Below are 14,064 nucleotides of genomic sequence, written 5' to 3' on the forward strand. Positions count from 1 at the left end.
ATGTGAAGAAAACAGTTATATAATTAAATAATTTTATAATATCTAATTATAAGTTTTTCTTGATTTTAGCAACCTAAAAAATTAATTTAGTTCAAACGTATACTTAGAACCATCAATTAACTCCAAGGTAAAACCTATTCTCATACCTGTTTATTGGTAGTTTAATGGGTTTCGTTTTTTTTTTTACAGACTTAATACTTGTTCTATGATTCACAATTTGCCTAATTACTTCGTGTAAAGTTTACACAACATATGAATTACTTGCATTTGACGTTTGTAATATCAATATTATTGAACTATTACGTTACTAACACCATGATTTATAATGTAACACCGCGTTCTTTAAAGCATATCTTATTAGTTTAATTTTAATATTGAAATTTATTTTTCTGCCATTAAAAAGGAACATAAATCGAAATTAAAATGTTACTCTTTAGTTACCTCTATATAAATAGTGAAACTAATATTGCAATTTTTTAATTTTCACATTATTACATAATATTTTTCACATTTAAATATTAAAAAATATGTATTATATTATATTATATTACATTTCGATGTAAATTTCAAAAGCATTATATTTTAATATATTGATTTACTTTGGAATGTTTTAACTAAATTTCGAAATTTGATTAGTCACTCACTCAACTTATACTTCATAACTATTAATCATACACTTTATTTTTGTGTGAAATTACACTACGTTTTTGACATTATGTCATATATGTATATGTACACTGAAATAAATGTATTTATTACACGAACCAATTTCGTATAAAAGACAGTTGACGATAACAAAATATTTATTATCAAGAAAATATATGAGGTAAAGGTATATGTATTTTTAGATTAAGTTAAATTATTTTTTTTATTAATATTTCATATAACTAAATAATGCATGCAACGCAAAATCATAGTTGTATGAAAAAAAAAAACAAAAAAAATGATTGGTTTATTTAAAATTAGGATAACATAAAACTGCATACATGCATTTTTGTTCTACTTTATGAGTAATAAAAAAATATATTATTCCACAAACACATAATTTCTATAACTATAATACTATGTATATAAATTAGTGATATGACTGTTCCAATTATAACTACACAAAACAAATCTATGAGATATAAATTAGTTTGGTAATGTACTGTACCTACATATTATATCATTTTTCCATGGGGTTTCACGAATAAATTATGATATTATTAGCAATAATTCATTTAAACAATAACTAAAAACATAAAACATTAATTCATATAATATAAACAATAAGATGTATATTTGATAATATGTCTTACTACGCATATTCATTAATAAAATTAGTTATTGTTTTGAGACTTAACATTTATATATAAATATATGTTAGCAATGAGATTGGAATCAATGTAAGGTTTGAAAAGACAACGCAAGGTGGAAATTTCCTTCACAGTTTTCTGTATAGCACTATAACTACATTTATACATAGAATAGAAATGTAAGAGTCATACCTGCATCGAATCAATTTACACTTATGTGAAATTGATGATAATTCGTGCATAAACATGACACTGCACACACATTCATTCCTCATTAATATTTAATCCTCGACTCCTATGGACAATACGTAATTCACCTATACGTGTCAAAAAAAAAAAAAAAAAATTAAATATGGTATCTCTGGAGAGTCATAAAATATTCTATCATACTCACAATAGCGCCTTAAAATCGCACATTTACGTGAATAAATCAATAATAAATTTAAGCGCTTGCACAAGGGTGACACTCATATTTGCTCAAATGTATAAACTGATAAAGGATCATAAATGTTACAATTTATAAATTTATTATCCGTAAACATAATCAAAATGTACAGTCCAATCCGAGTAATAATCATAAATAGAAATCATAGTTCACTAGTAATAAAAATAAATAAATAATTTTGATTTATTAACGACTGACTTTATTTAAGTTGGTTTTTAGTACTTTTATTATGAACGAACGCAGTCGTTTCAACTAAAATTTAAATGGTTAAAGTAAACGACGTATATTTTTATAATAATATATTAATATATTTTTAATAACTATAATATTACAGCGTACGATAAAAAACTACAGCTAAAATTAAAATGCATAAATGTACAATATGTATAATGTATATTATATTACATAGTTTTCGAAAATAACTCGTTTTAGACTTTTAGGTTATTAATTGAACTCATTAAATATAATTGATAGTCCTCAAATTTAAAAATGACATAAAGCCATCCTGTAAAAACGTCCAGCTTGAACCAATATTTGTTGATCAATATTGCACTTTGTGTCCATAAATATCCATTAACTGAAACAACTTGTATATTCTAGAGGGTAACACCCAAGTAGTCCAAAAATAACACTATAAATTCATAACTGTATAGGAATGAAAAACATGAAGAAAAAAAACTTAAGTAGTGTTATTTATCAAACAGCTGAAGTAGAATCTAACAATGAAACATATTTATAAATAATCAATAAGTTACAAACATGTCACCCTCGTGCACGTGTGTATTATTGTTTACATGAACTAATATGTAGTAGGTATACGTCTTGTTTAACGGAAAAAAAATAATTAAAGCCTAGGTTTTAATTCAAGAATATAAGAACAGTTTTAATTAAAAGAAGAAAATATACGACATGAATTAATCATGAAGTGAAATAAATAATAATGCATAAATAACAATTTGTTACATTTACGTTTGCTGAAAATTGGATTGTAACGTCATGTTTGAACTTTATTTTAATCAAAGTTTTTTTTTTTTTTTTAATAAAGTTCTTGCATGAGAATTTGCTTATTAACAATTTTTTATTACAAAGATAAAACGTTGTTAATGTTTACCACGTTGAATATAAAACATGGTTATTTTAATCAAAAAATTATTTTGTTTTAACAATAGTTAAAATTTTGATCATTTTTCTTTTCTTACATAAATTTTAACGGTAAAGATGATCTGAATGTTTATTATACTTAACATATCTAACCCCTATAAAACGCATAAACCCTTTAATGTTAAAATGGTTTTACAAATTAATGTTAAGCATTTACAATACGTTGGTATAATAATAATATTATTAAAGTTAACCATGGATAACTGTTTATACAAAAAAAGTTATAAAGAACACTAACATATCTAGCGGAGACAAAACATAAAAATAATTGATTTCATCTTTAAATGTAATTTACTTAATAAACTTTAACATAGTAAACAGTAGTCACTCATAAATTTCAAATGCTACTATGTATTTATGTAAATTTTATTTTATTTTATACAACTATACTACAACAAACATATCTCATGGGCACAAGTAACCAATATTTAAATATATATGTATATATATTTATTTTGGTGAGTGGGAAGTTTCCACTGGGAACTTATATTATATCCTATTATATTGAAAAAAAATGGTTTATTTTAGTACAATATGCGATGATATTTTCTCGCAAATAATAATTATTGTATTTATTTTTCTAAATAAGAGACTTAAATTATAAGTATATTATTAACTGTACTTGTTTTAGAGAGAGATTCAGTTTTATAGATATTGGAATTATGTCTTATTTGCTTAATTTTTATACTTAAAAAAAAAAAAAAAAAGTAATGATAGAAAAAAAAACACATAATTAAAATACATATATTGTAATTGATTGTAAATGAATACATTTATCGTTCCATTTAAAATCAAAAATATATAATATTTCAAAACCATTGTCCATTTGGAATTACGAGTACATTATAAATTATTATTAAAAATTAGTTTATATTTTATGATTATAATTTTGTTTAATTAAAATTGCTGTTATTAACCAGTAAAAATAATTTATTAAACTATAATCTGTTTAAATATGGCATACCACGTATATATATATGTATTATGAAATATTAATTATTTATGGTTATTTTGATCCCAGCTTTACCTATTTTGGAGAATTAGTAGATATAATTTCCACTACCAACTACTCTCCAACTAAAGGGTTGTGGTGGTATTGTTATTGATAGTTTGGATCAAACAGATAAATATAATTACTATATATAGTAGTTTTCTGCAACATTGTTTACATTGATTGAGCTTATAAGATAAGGTTATAAGATCGTTGTGTTAACTATATGGGTTGCCCCTTATATTGAATATTTAAAAAGGGGTTTTGTTATTAACTTGACATACTGTGAAAACTCTATATCTCTTTGATGTTAGATTGTTTAACTATTTAAGTTCGTTGTTTATTGTAAGCTATATAGCAGTGAACACAAATTTTCTATTGAATAGAAGGGAGTTTATGAAAATTTTAATATAATGGTTTTCGATTTCATAAATAAAAAAACCTCTAATTCATTTAAAAAAATATATCTACCATATACATATTATTTGAATTTAGTCAATAGCTATATTCTTATAAATAGGTAGTCAAACAATTTCTAAGATCTGGGTGTTTTCAATTTGATAAGCATAGTGAGTTTGTCTTAAAATATTTTTCTCTGTTCATCACATTTTTAATCAATTCATAGCAAATATCAAATAGGTAGCAAAGTATAATACGTATATTTTAAATTATTGAACATGAATTTGTGACATGGAGACAAGGTTAAAATTTAAAATATTAATACGATGCCTTTTAGATTTTGAACGAAGTGATGAATGTGTTGATTCTACAATGTGTGTTTAAAAAAAATTGTTTTGTAAAGTGAATATCTTTGGTGCATTATAGAGGTCAAAAGTAAACATTTTTCAACAGTTTTCAAAAAAATCGAGAAAAACAAAAAAAAAGTGACAAAAAAATGGGAATTTTTACGCAAATTCAGTTTTCGACCAAATCGATTTTTTTTTTTTGACCAGTGCTTTTTTGTATGCAAAAATATAAAAATATAACAAAAATGGCAGTTGAGTGTAACTATAAGTCATAACATAATATAAATCGATAGTTGATACCAAACTGGGCAATCCACCTAAGGAGGGTGGTCATATCTCCCAAGGTCGAAAATTTGGTGTTGTTTTATTTTTGACAATACTTACATTCGATTGCCGTATTAGAGTGATAAGTACTGAGTAGTCAGTAAATAGTAATCACCGGTGAAAATCGATTTACACGCAACTGCAACTGTATTACGTTAGACCACGGTCAATAGGGGATGCATATTTGAAATTGTATATGAATTCAATATAAAATAAAAAGTGACGCCCAGGTAGTTATTTTTATTATATTATATTATATTTTAAGTATATCCTACATTATGTATTATTACTATTAAACATTGTAGAATTTATCGGCAAAAATAGAATAGGTAAATTTAAAATTAAACATTTATTTTTAAATAGGTATTCAAAAAACGTTTTCAATTTTATTTTAAGAATCGGTTATTTATAGCTAATAGGTAGATAATAAATAAATAAATAAAAACACGTAAAAACAACTAAGTTTGGCCATTAACTTCTATATATTATAGTACTATACCGATACGCTTGCTGCGCCCGTCGCGCGAGTCGTAGGTCAAGTGTAACTCTCACGCGCAGCGAATGTTCATTATAATATATTATTATACACGCATAGTATCTAACGGGAGAGGTCCGATCGTTAAGGTTTCAGGGCGGGACTTTCTAGGCCTAAATTTCAGTACGAATGTATAGCACAATTATCGATATTTTTACGTCGAGTGTTTTAATAAATTACGTTTGTTTTGAATGCCGATAAACATTGGGATGCACGGTCGATCTAAATAAGTTTTCTCTCGGACCATAGAGCCATAATTCTTTTGGCGGATCGCTCAAACTCATAAAAATACATCACTTTAATAGTAATATTCTAACATATTGTATACCTGCGCGTTTTATAGGCGGAGTTTTTCAAAGCGTGCCATCGGAAAGGTCTCGAGTTTCCGGATAGGTGCCTATAGTGTTATCAATATTTAAACGCGGCGTATTATATTATGTATAAAGGGGAGCAATTTTATTTTACGTCCGTCTCGAACTCGCATTAAAACAGCTATGGCGTGACGATATGCGTTTGTTGTGTGTTAACAATATGCAATACAATAATAACGCGCGTACCTGTACATCGAATTCAAGGTATAATACTATTATAGGTATCTATCGTGTGCGAACGAGTTGTGCACAGAAACAGCTGCAGACTCACGGGCCACACGACTACACTATTTAAATAATAATATATTCTACGATACCTATAGACGAATACTCGCGATTCTCGGTATTCTGCGTGTCGTAGCCGTATTACATTATACGTTTTTCCCTTCCCCCGAGTCGGCTCATTTATTTTTCTCTGTGTTTGCAGCTTTTGCAGCTAAAACGTACCTGTATAATATATATATATAATATCATATATTATACGCCGTCCACTAGCAAATTGTGGCGTTGTCAAACAACGACGGCAGCAGCGGAACCCATCTGCCGAGGACGAAATAATAATATTACGGACGAAACATATAAGGCATCATTTTTGATGGCGCGCATATCGTAAATTGTATTCTTACATCACGCGAGTGGCTATTATATGTAATATTACTATTTTCCTCGCGAATCGGAGTGAAAATACGAAAACGACGACGGAATACGTGCGCGGAATCCTTTTTTGCGCATGCAGGTGTTACACGATATTTCTCCTATACGTCGTGTTATAAAAATGACCTCCTAATATTATATGTATAAAGCCCCTATTTGTCACCGGCGTCGAGCAACCAGCTCGCTTCTCGTTGTGATTTCGGCGTCCAGAACCTCTTTCATTTGAATAATAACGTACACTTGGTAGGTATATAAATTGTTTTATATTATATATATATAAATATATTTTTTTCGGTTATTTGGTCCCTTTTAATTACGCAAGGGTTGCCAGCCACGACAACCCACATGACAACCCACATTAACTATTTATACGCGCAATCCGATATCATTTCAGCTACATGATATTTTGTGGTTGTTTATTATTATTGTTATTATTTTTGCAAAGACTTGGATATCCAGAAGCACATGAATGACCTATGTCCTATACCTATATAATATCAGTGCTAAATTAGCACGTCAAGGTTAAAGAGTTATAATATAATAAAACTGATTTTATACATTTTAATATGACAATATGCTATAATAAAATAAAACAAGTGGTTAGTGCGTAGTCGTGAATAGTACAGCTGATACATATTTTAAACGTTGACTTTTAATAAATTCATCAAGTCTCGAAAAAATAAACAATGAATGAATCTAAAATTTAGAAGTATCATAAAAATGTTTTCATTGTTTCCTTTTCATTCATCTAACATAATAAGTTATGAGAGCGCTAACTTTAAAAACAGTATACTATTATATTCAGAACCTTGAACTTTTTGGCAAACTTGGGATGTATAAATGAATAGATTACTCATACAAAAGGTGAATTTATTTATTGTTCAATGACCTTTTTGGTAAAAACTTTTTACATTGACTAATCAAAAAACGATGATTGAAATTTACTCATTAATAGAAAATCTAACGAATGTCTTTCAAGATCTATATTCATCACTAGAAGGTATGAAAATATGGTGTAAGGTAATTTAAAAATGAAATGCTCGTACCATGTACTATATGTCTTTATGTTTTTACATATTTTTTAAACTGTATATTAAATGTGCTATAATAGACGTTGCACAATTTTGTAATTATTTATAATATATATATATTTTTGTAGGTATAAGTACATTTACACCTTAAACGTTAAAACTTTTTCTTATGCTTACAAATGAACACCTACTCATTAAATTTCAGTTCCTGGTTACATGATTGTGCTATAGCTGTAGAGACGCGTAAAGTACATCAAACATGAATTCACAGAATCGATTTACGTGTTTCAAATTAAATGTAATGTAGGTATTTAGGTAAATCGACAAACATTATACAAATGCTATAATATAGTTTTCTAGTTCATTGCACTATTTCGCCTAATTGAATAACATTTGGCCTTAAAACGAGCAACAACGGACTATTAAATCTATTGGCCGTGAGTGTGCGTGTGTGTGAATGTTATGGTTATTTATATTTTTAGCAATAACAATACATTTTTATATTGGCTATTATTAAGCGGTATACAGTATAAATTTAGTAAAAATGAAAAAATAAAAAGGTTAAAAAAATGAAACCTAAAAAGGAAAAACCTATTCACATCACTATGGTACATAATATTATATAGGTATATTAAATTATGATCAATTGAAACAACAGCACACCGTTTCAGTCTATCATTATAGCGATCGTATTATTATCATCATTATTATTAAGTACAATAAAGTCGTTTCGTAAATAATTATTTCTTCAGCCCATAGCAGCTGAGAGCGCATTTTCTTAAGCGGCACAACACAATAACGTACAAATATTTTCACGAATAGGTAAAATGTATAATAAATAATAATATATCAATGGGCTTATGTGCAAATGATATTATGATGTGTAATATAGGGGTAAATAATGTGACATGACTGTAATAAAATATATAAATTATTATTCGTTCAAGTTATTAATTTAACAAGTTTTACCCTTTAAATGCGTAAAAATGTTATTCCTATGTTATATTATTGTACCTACAGACATAATAATAATTAGTAACTGGGCTAGAGAAAAGGTATTCATCAACGAGAGGTTAAAAAAATTCAAAAGGACACTATTTTCCCAAATCAAGTTTACAGAAAAAGGTAAACAATGTAAATATATTTGCGGTTATCCTGCAATGCTAATGTTCCAGTGAGAAAAAAATGAAATTATAAAAATTAGATCATCTGAAGACACGAATGTAGTTAGTTAGTATATTTTAATATGTTAAAATTATCATAAAATGAATTTTATTTTTAAATTAATAATAATGTGTTAAATTTAGATAATATTTTAATTATCAATATTAATTTTAATTATGTTTATTCTTTATAGTAAATATACCCTTATAATTTATTGTTAGTTTTTCCGTTTCTTAAATCAATATTAGTAGTATTGAGTCTCACTCAACGATACCGTAACTTACTAGGCTCAATAAATAACCATTTTAGTGTTATTGTACTATATGAAACCTGGCTTTAAATTTAAACTGAGTGGTTATAAAAATATTGACTCATTAACAATATTTAATAAATTTAAACTTAATGGCGTCACTGAATAAGTTAGAAAATCCATAAACATAATAACAATTATTGGAAAACTAAAAAGTTTCTATTCATATCATCATTGTTTTTTTTTCTAAGTACACCTTCAATTACACGATAATCTTTTTTTTTTAAAGCGTCCATCTCTCGTGTAAATATTATGATTTATATTTGATAGAATGATTTTTAAAGATTCAATTTCAGCATAAGCATGGTCAACATTATATAATATTGTGGTAAGTATAAGTTTCTTCATGATATTATATAGAATATTCATAAGGTTCAACGTTACATTTTATGATGAAATTCTACTTATGAAGTATCTAGGTTTTTATTTTAATTTATAGTAAATGACCAATGAGTGATTTCTTCATCATGTTGTTCATGTCATACATTGGCTATTAATCATTAAATTCACTTTGATTATTTTTCTACTATGTGTACATGTAAATATTGTAAAATATTTTTATCTAAAAAAAAAAAAAAATAATTATGATGAAATTACATCGAAAATTGTTTATTAACATCAAGATAATTGATGTATTGAAAACAGTTTTTTTTTTTTATTGAACATATTTATAAATGTTAAAATAATAAATTGCATAAACATTATTCCATTAAAAATGTTTATCACAATAAAATAACAATAAATATTTAACTTTTAGACTCGTTAGTCGTTTTTGCTAATTTATTTTTGAAATCCAAATACATTCTGTTTCTGTTTGTTTTTATACACTTATTTAACACACGCATATTTTTTAGAAATTGATTACGATCCAACTAAAACAATTAAACTCATTTTCAATAATATCTTTAATTAGTATTAGGGTGTTGTGCGACATTTTTTTCCTAATTGTTTATGTTTTTACTTAACACAGTTGTTGATTGATTTTGTAAGATGTTTACGTATATTGTTGTGAAAGTAATATCTGATTAAAGCTATAATCTAACAATATAAAAATAAAAAATAATTTTATAGTTTATTTTGTTTTAATTTTTAACTCTCAAACAAGCCAGAAATATATTGAAAAAGGTAGCCAAATGAGTTACTTGCTTTGATGTACACACATTTACTTATATGATTTCCAAGGACTATTTTATAATTGTAGCTCTACCCACATCCAATCCAATAATAATTAACTGATAAAAAAAAAATAATAATTTTGTAGATTATTAATTTATTTATATTTTGCCTTAATAACGTATTATTACGATATCTAAGTACTGGTTTTAGAAAACTCTCATTTTTGTTTCATAATAATTTATAATTATAAATTACTGTATAATAATCATATCATTTTATCTTTAATATCTTTATCTATTAAACTTTTATAGTAATGACTAGGTAATAACTTACCTTCTGTAAAATTTAAATTTAATAATATGAACATATTCAAATGATGTTACTCATATAACTTATAAGCAAGTATTTAAAATTTTAAAATAAGGAATAAAATATTTATGCTTGCTTTAAAGATTTAAAGTTCGTGGTATCGTCAAATTCTTTCAAAGTGATAATCGTAATGGAGAAGATTCTAAAACACCAGAAAGTAGCCCGGATGATCAAACTAATAATAAATCTGTTTTGAAAAAAGTCATTGAAGATTTATCCAGGTGCGTGGATACGCTTATAAATGTCAAATCACTACTTACCAGTGTATTCAAAGGCTTACCTATTATAAATGTATAATATACTATATATTTATGATTTTAATTCGAATACATAGTGTACACACTACACTGCACATAATGCATATTTCCTTGTGTATTTACGCTTATCAAATTGTTATTGAGTTTTAAATATATATATAATATAATATTATATAATACATTTTCAAATTAAATGTAAATAATTGTATATACTATTTTTACCACCCAATCATTTTAGTTAAAACCGTTAAAAAAGTTTATGGTCGTAGTTAATCATACTGGCATTAAATTTAACATTGTTTAGTATAATATGATGTTAAATAATAACGTATCTACCTATAAAAATTATTACATAGACCGTCAAAACCGGATTATAAGTCTATATTTTAACCTTATGCTAGAAATAGTTAATATTATGAACAATTACATGTAGAAAATGAAGTACCCTAATTTGAGAATTGTGACCGTGTGTATGGGACCAACGAATACGTCGATGTTGTTAAATTTATCACCTAATGATATTGGCGAATGGACTAAAGACGAGCAAGAGGATTTACTGGACATACTAAAAGCCAAACAAAAGTCAGTATATAATTATAATGTCACTCTTTTAGAATCAGATAAATAGATAATTGTATTAAATACCAACATTTTTATCGTTCATTGTGTGAAATGGCATTACTTTTATAATCGCAATGCAAGCGTGGATCCAGAAAGTATATACGAGAGAGAGAGAGTTTTGGATACAATTTTAGCCCGAGTTTGATTAAAGTATAACTGTATAACAAAGTATTAAACGTTAAAACGAAATTCTATAGCCTGCAGTTTTAAAACAAATAAATAAAATATTTTATACTAAGCTAGGTTTACTATTTATTAATATTTATTTTGTTGCCGAAAACAGACATACCAGAATTCACTGGTCTTTAGAGTCGGTTATCGCCATATGGATCTGCGTCGCGTCTGCTGCAATGTCTCATAATATGGGATGATAAATTCATATCATTACTGTTTTTACATTGGTACATAACTTTAAAAATAAATGCTATGTTATTATTTTATAGCATTATAAGGACCTAGGTAATCGTAAGACAAAACATTAGGGTCACAAGTCTTTAAAATTCACCCCTTACAAAATGCTAGAGAATTAAATTTACACATACATTTTTCCTAATAAAAGTCTAATACCTATCTAAAAATATAATAGTAGATAACAATTAATTGAATGTTAATTTATTGAAGACTTAATTGGTAGAAAAATATGAAAATATTGGGGGAAAAGTGTACATTTAAGCCTATACAGGAAGATATTCCGCCGAAAGAATACGACTGACTGACTTATAACTTATCATTTGATAGTTCTGAATGTTCTGATAAATAGATTGTAGCTAATTAAAAAAAGTATAGGTAGGTACTTAGTTTCATATTAATATACTATCTTTAATCGTAAATATAATATATATCATATTGTTTTTGTATCTTATTATATATTAACTATTCAAGTATAAACATTGTCAATATATTGTACATTCAAATTAACCAAATGCAGTCTCAAACCCTAATATATAATCAATAATTTCTATGACGTACAGTGTGGATTATGCAGGAAGATGTATAACATTGATGATGCAATTTTCAGACAATGGATCTACATACTTAATATTCAACAACAGTTTGCATAGAACAAAAAACAAAGATGACACTATGTTCCGTAAAAAAAATGATTCAAAAATTTACAAAGTTCGAAGATTGAATATGTTTTCAATGTTCACAACTTAAATACAAAAGTAAAAGTTTTTAATGTTTCTATGAGTTTTTAGGCTTTTAGCACAAATCTAATTCAAAGTTCAAATGCATATGGTATATAAATTATAAACAGATTCGAGTCTACCTATATTTTATAATCAATGATTATATTTATCAATTAAATTAATTAAATAATTATTTGATTTATCATTAAATTATTCTACTGAAATTACAATAAATAATATCTTACGTTATTTTAATTCCTCACAAATTATTTTTTAATTTATTTATTTAATCCATTTAACTATCTAAAGATAAGTCATGATTTTTATTTTTTCCAGCAACCAGCAATGAATTTAATATATACATATTATACATTATACTCAACTGATGTCTTCAAAATGTTGACTTGAAATGTGCAACACAGGTGAATTATAGAACTATGTAACTTGAAAAATAACCTATAGTATTAGTATTAGGCTTATGTAACTATAATGTTGATAATGTTTTCAATATGGTAGTTTTTTAAAAATTTTATTGTTATTAAATAATGTAATTTTTTCACGTATATCATTGTTTATATAATATTGTTTATCTGTTGTTTTTTTGATTTCATGTAAAGAAATAGTGAAGACATTTAAAGGAGATGTTAATATTTATTTTCTTTTAAAAGAAGACAAAGGTTCAACACATTAAAATATTTTCAAATTTAAATATAGGTAGTATGTTTTAGACGAAACTGAAACAAATTTTGTAACTTTCTAAATTATTTAGAGTTATTTAATTTAAGTATTCAAGTTAATATGATAAGTAATATTTATAAAATAATAAAAATAATCAAAAAAAAAAAAAAAAAAATTACTAGTAATGCGACTATCATAAAAATGTTGTTGAATGACTAATATCATTTTATTTTTGTTTTGATTATCAATTTTTGTTAAAATGTATAGTTCATAGGTATATATAAAAAAAAAATCCAAGGCTAAATTATACCAGAAATTACTAGCAAAGGTGGTGTTAATCAACTTTTTCTGTTCCAGATGGCAATGAAAAAAAAATTAGTATCGTTTAGCTAAAAATCTAAGATTGCAATGTGAATTTAACTTTATTTATTGTGATTCCAAATATTTACTTTTAACTATAAATTTTAAAGTTCCTAACTACATAAAAATATCAATTCAAATAATGGGTAAAATTGAATAGTTATTAATAAATATCCTGTGTGCTGATTTTCATTCTGAAGCACACAATTCACCGCAAATTCATTACCTATCCACAGACAACAGTAGTATTAATTTTATCCTAAATTAGATTGTTATTAAATTTAATAACACTTTTACTTTAAGATTTAATATAGTTTTATAACTTTTGACTATTAATTAGGTATATTAGCCTAACTAAATCATAATCATAGTTTATTTGTATGAAGTTACTTATTAGTAATCTTATATACACTTAATAATTTATACGCATAATTTACAGTATAGTTGTGCGATAACTCGTGGGTAATGGGTATAAACTATAAATATTAAATTTAAATAACAAAACC

Source organism: Aphis gossypii, chromosome 2, assembly GCF_020184175.1.
Source record: "Aphis gossypii isolate Hap1 chromosome 2, ASM2018417v2, whole genome shotgun sequence".
Classification (NCBI taxonomy): Eukaryota; Metazoa; Arthropoda; class Insecta; order Hemiptera; family Aphididae; genus Aphis; species Aphis gossypii.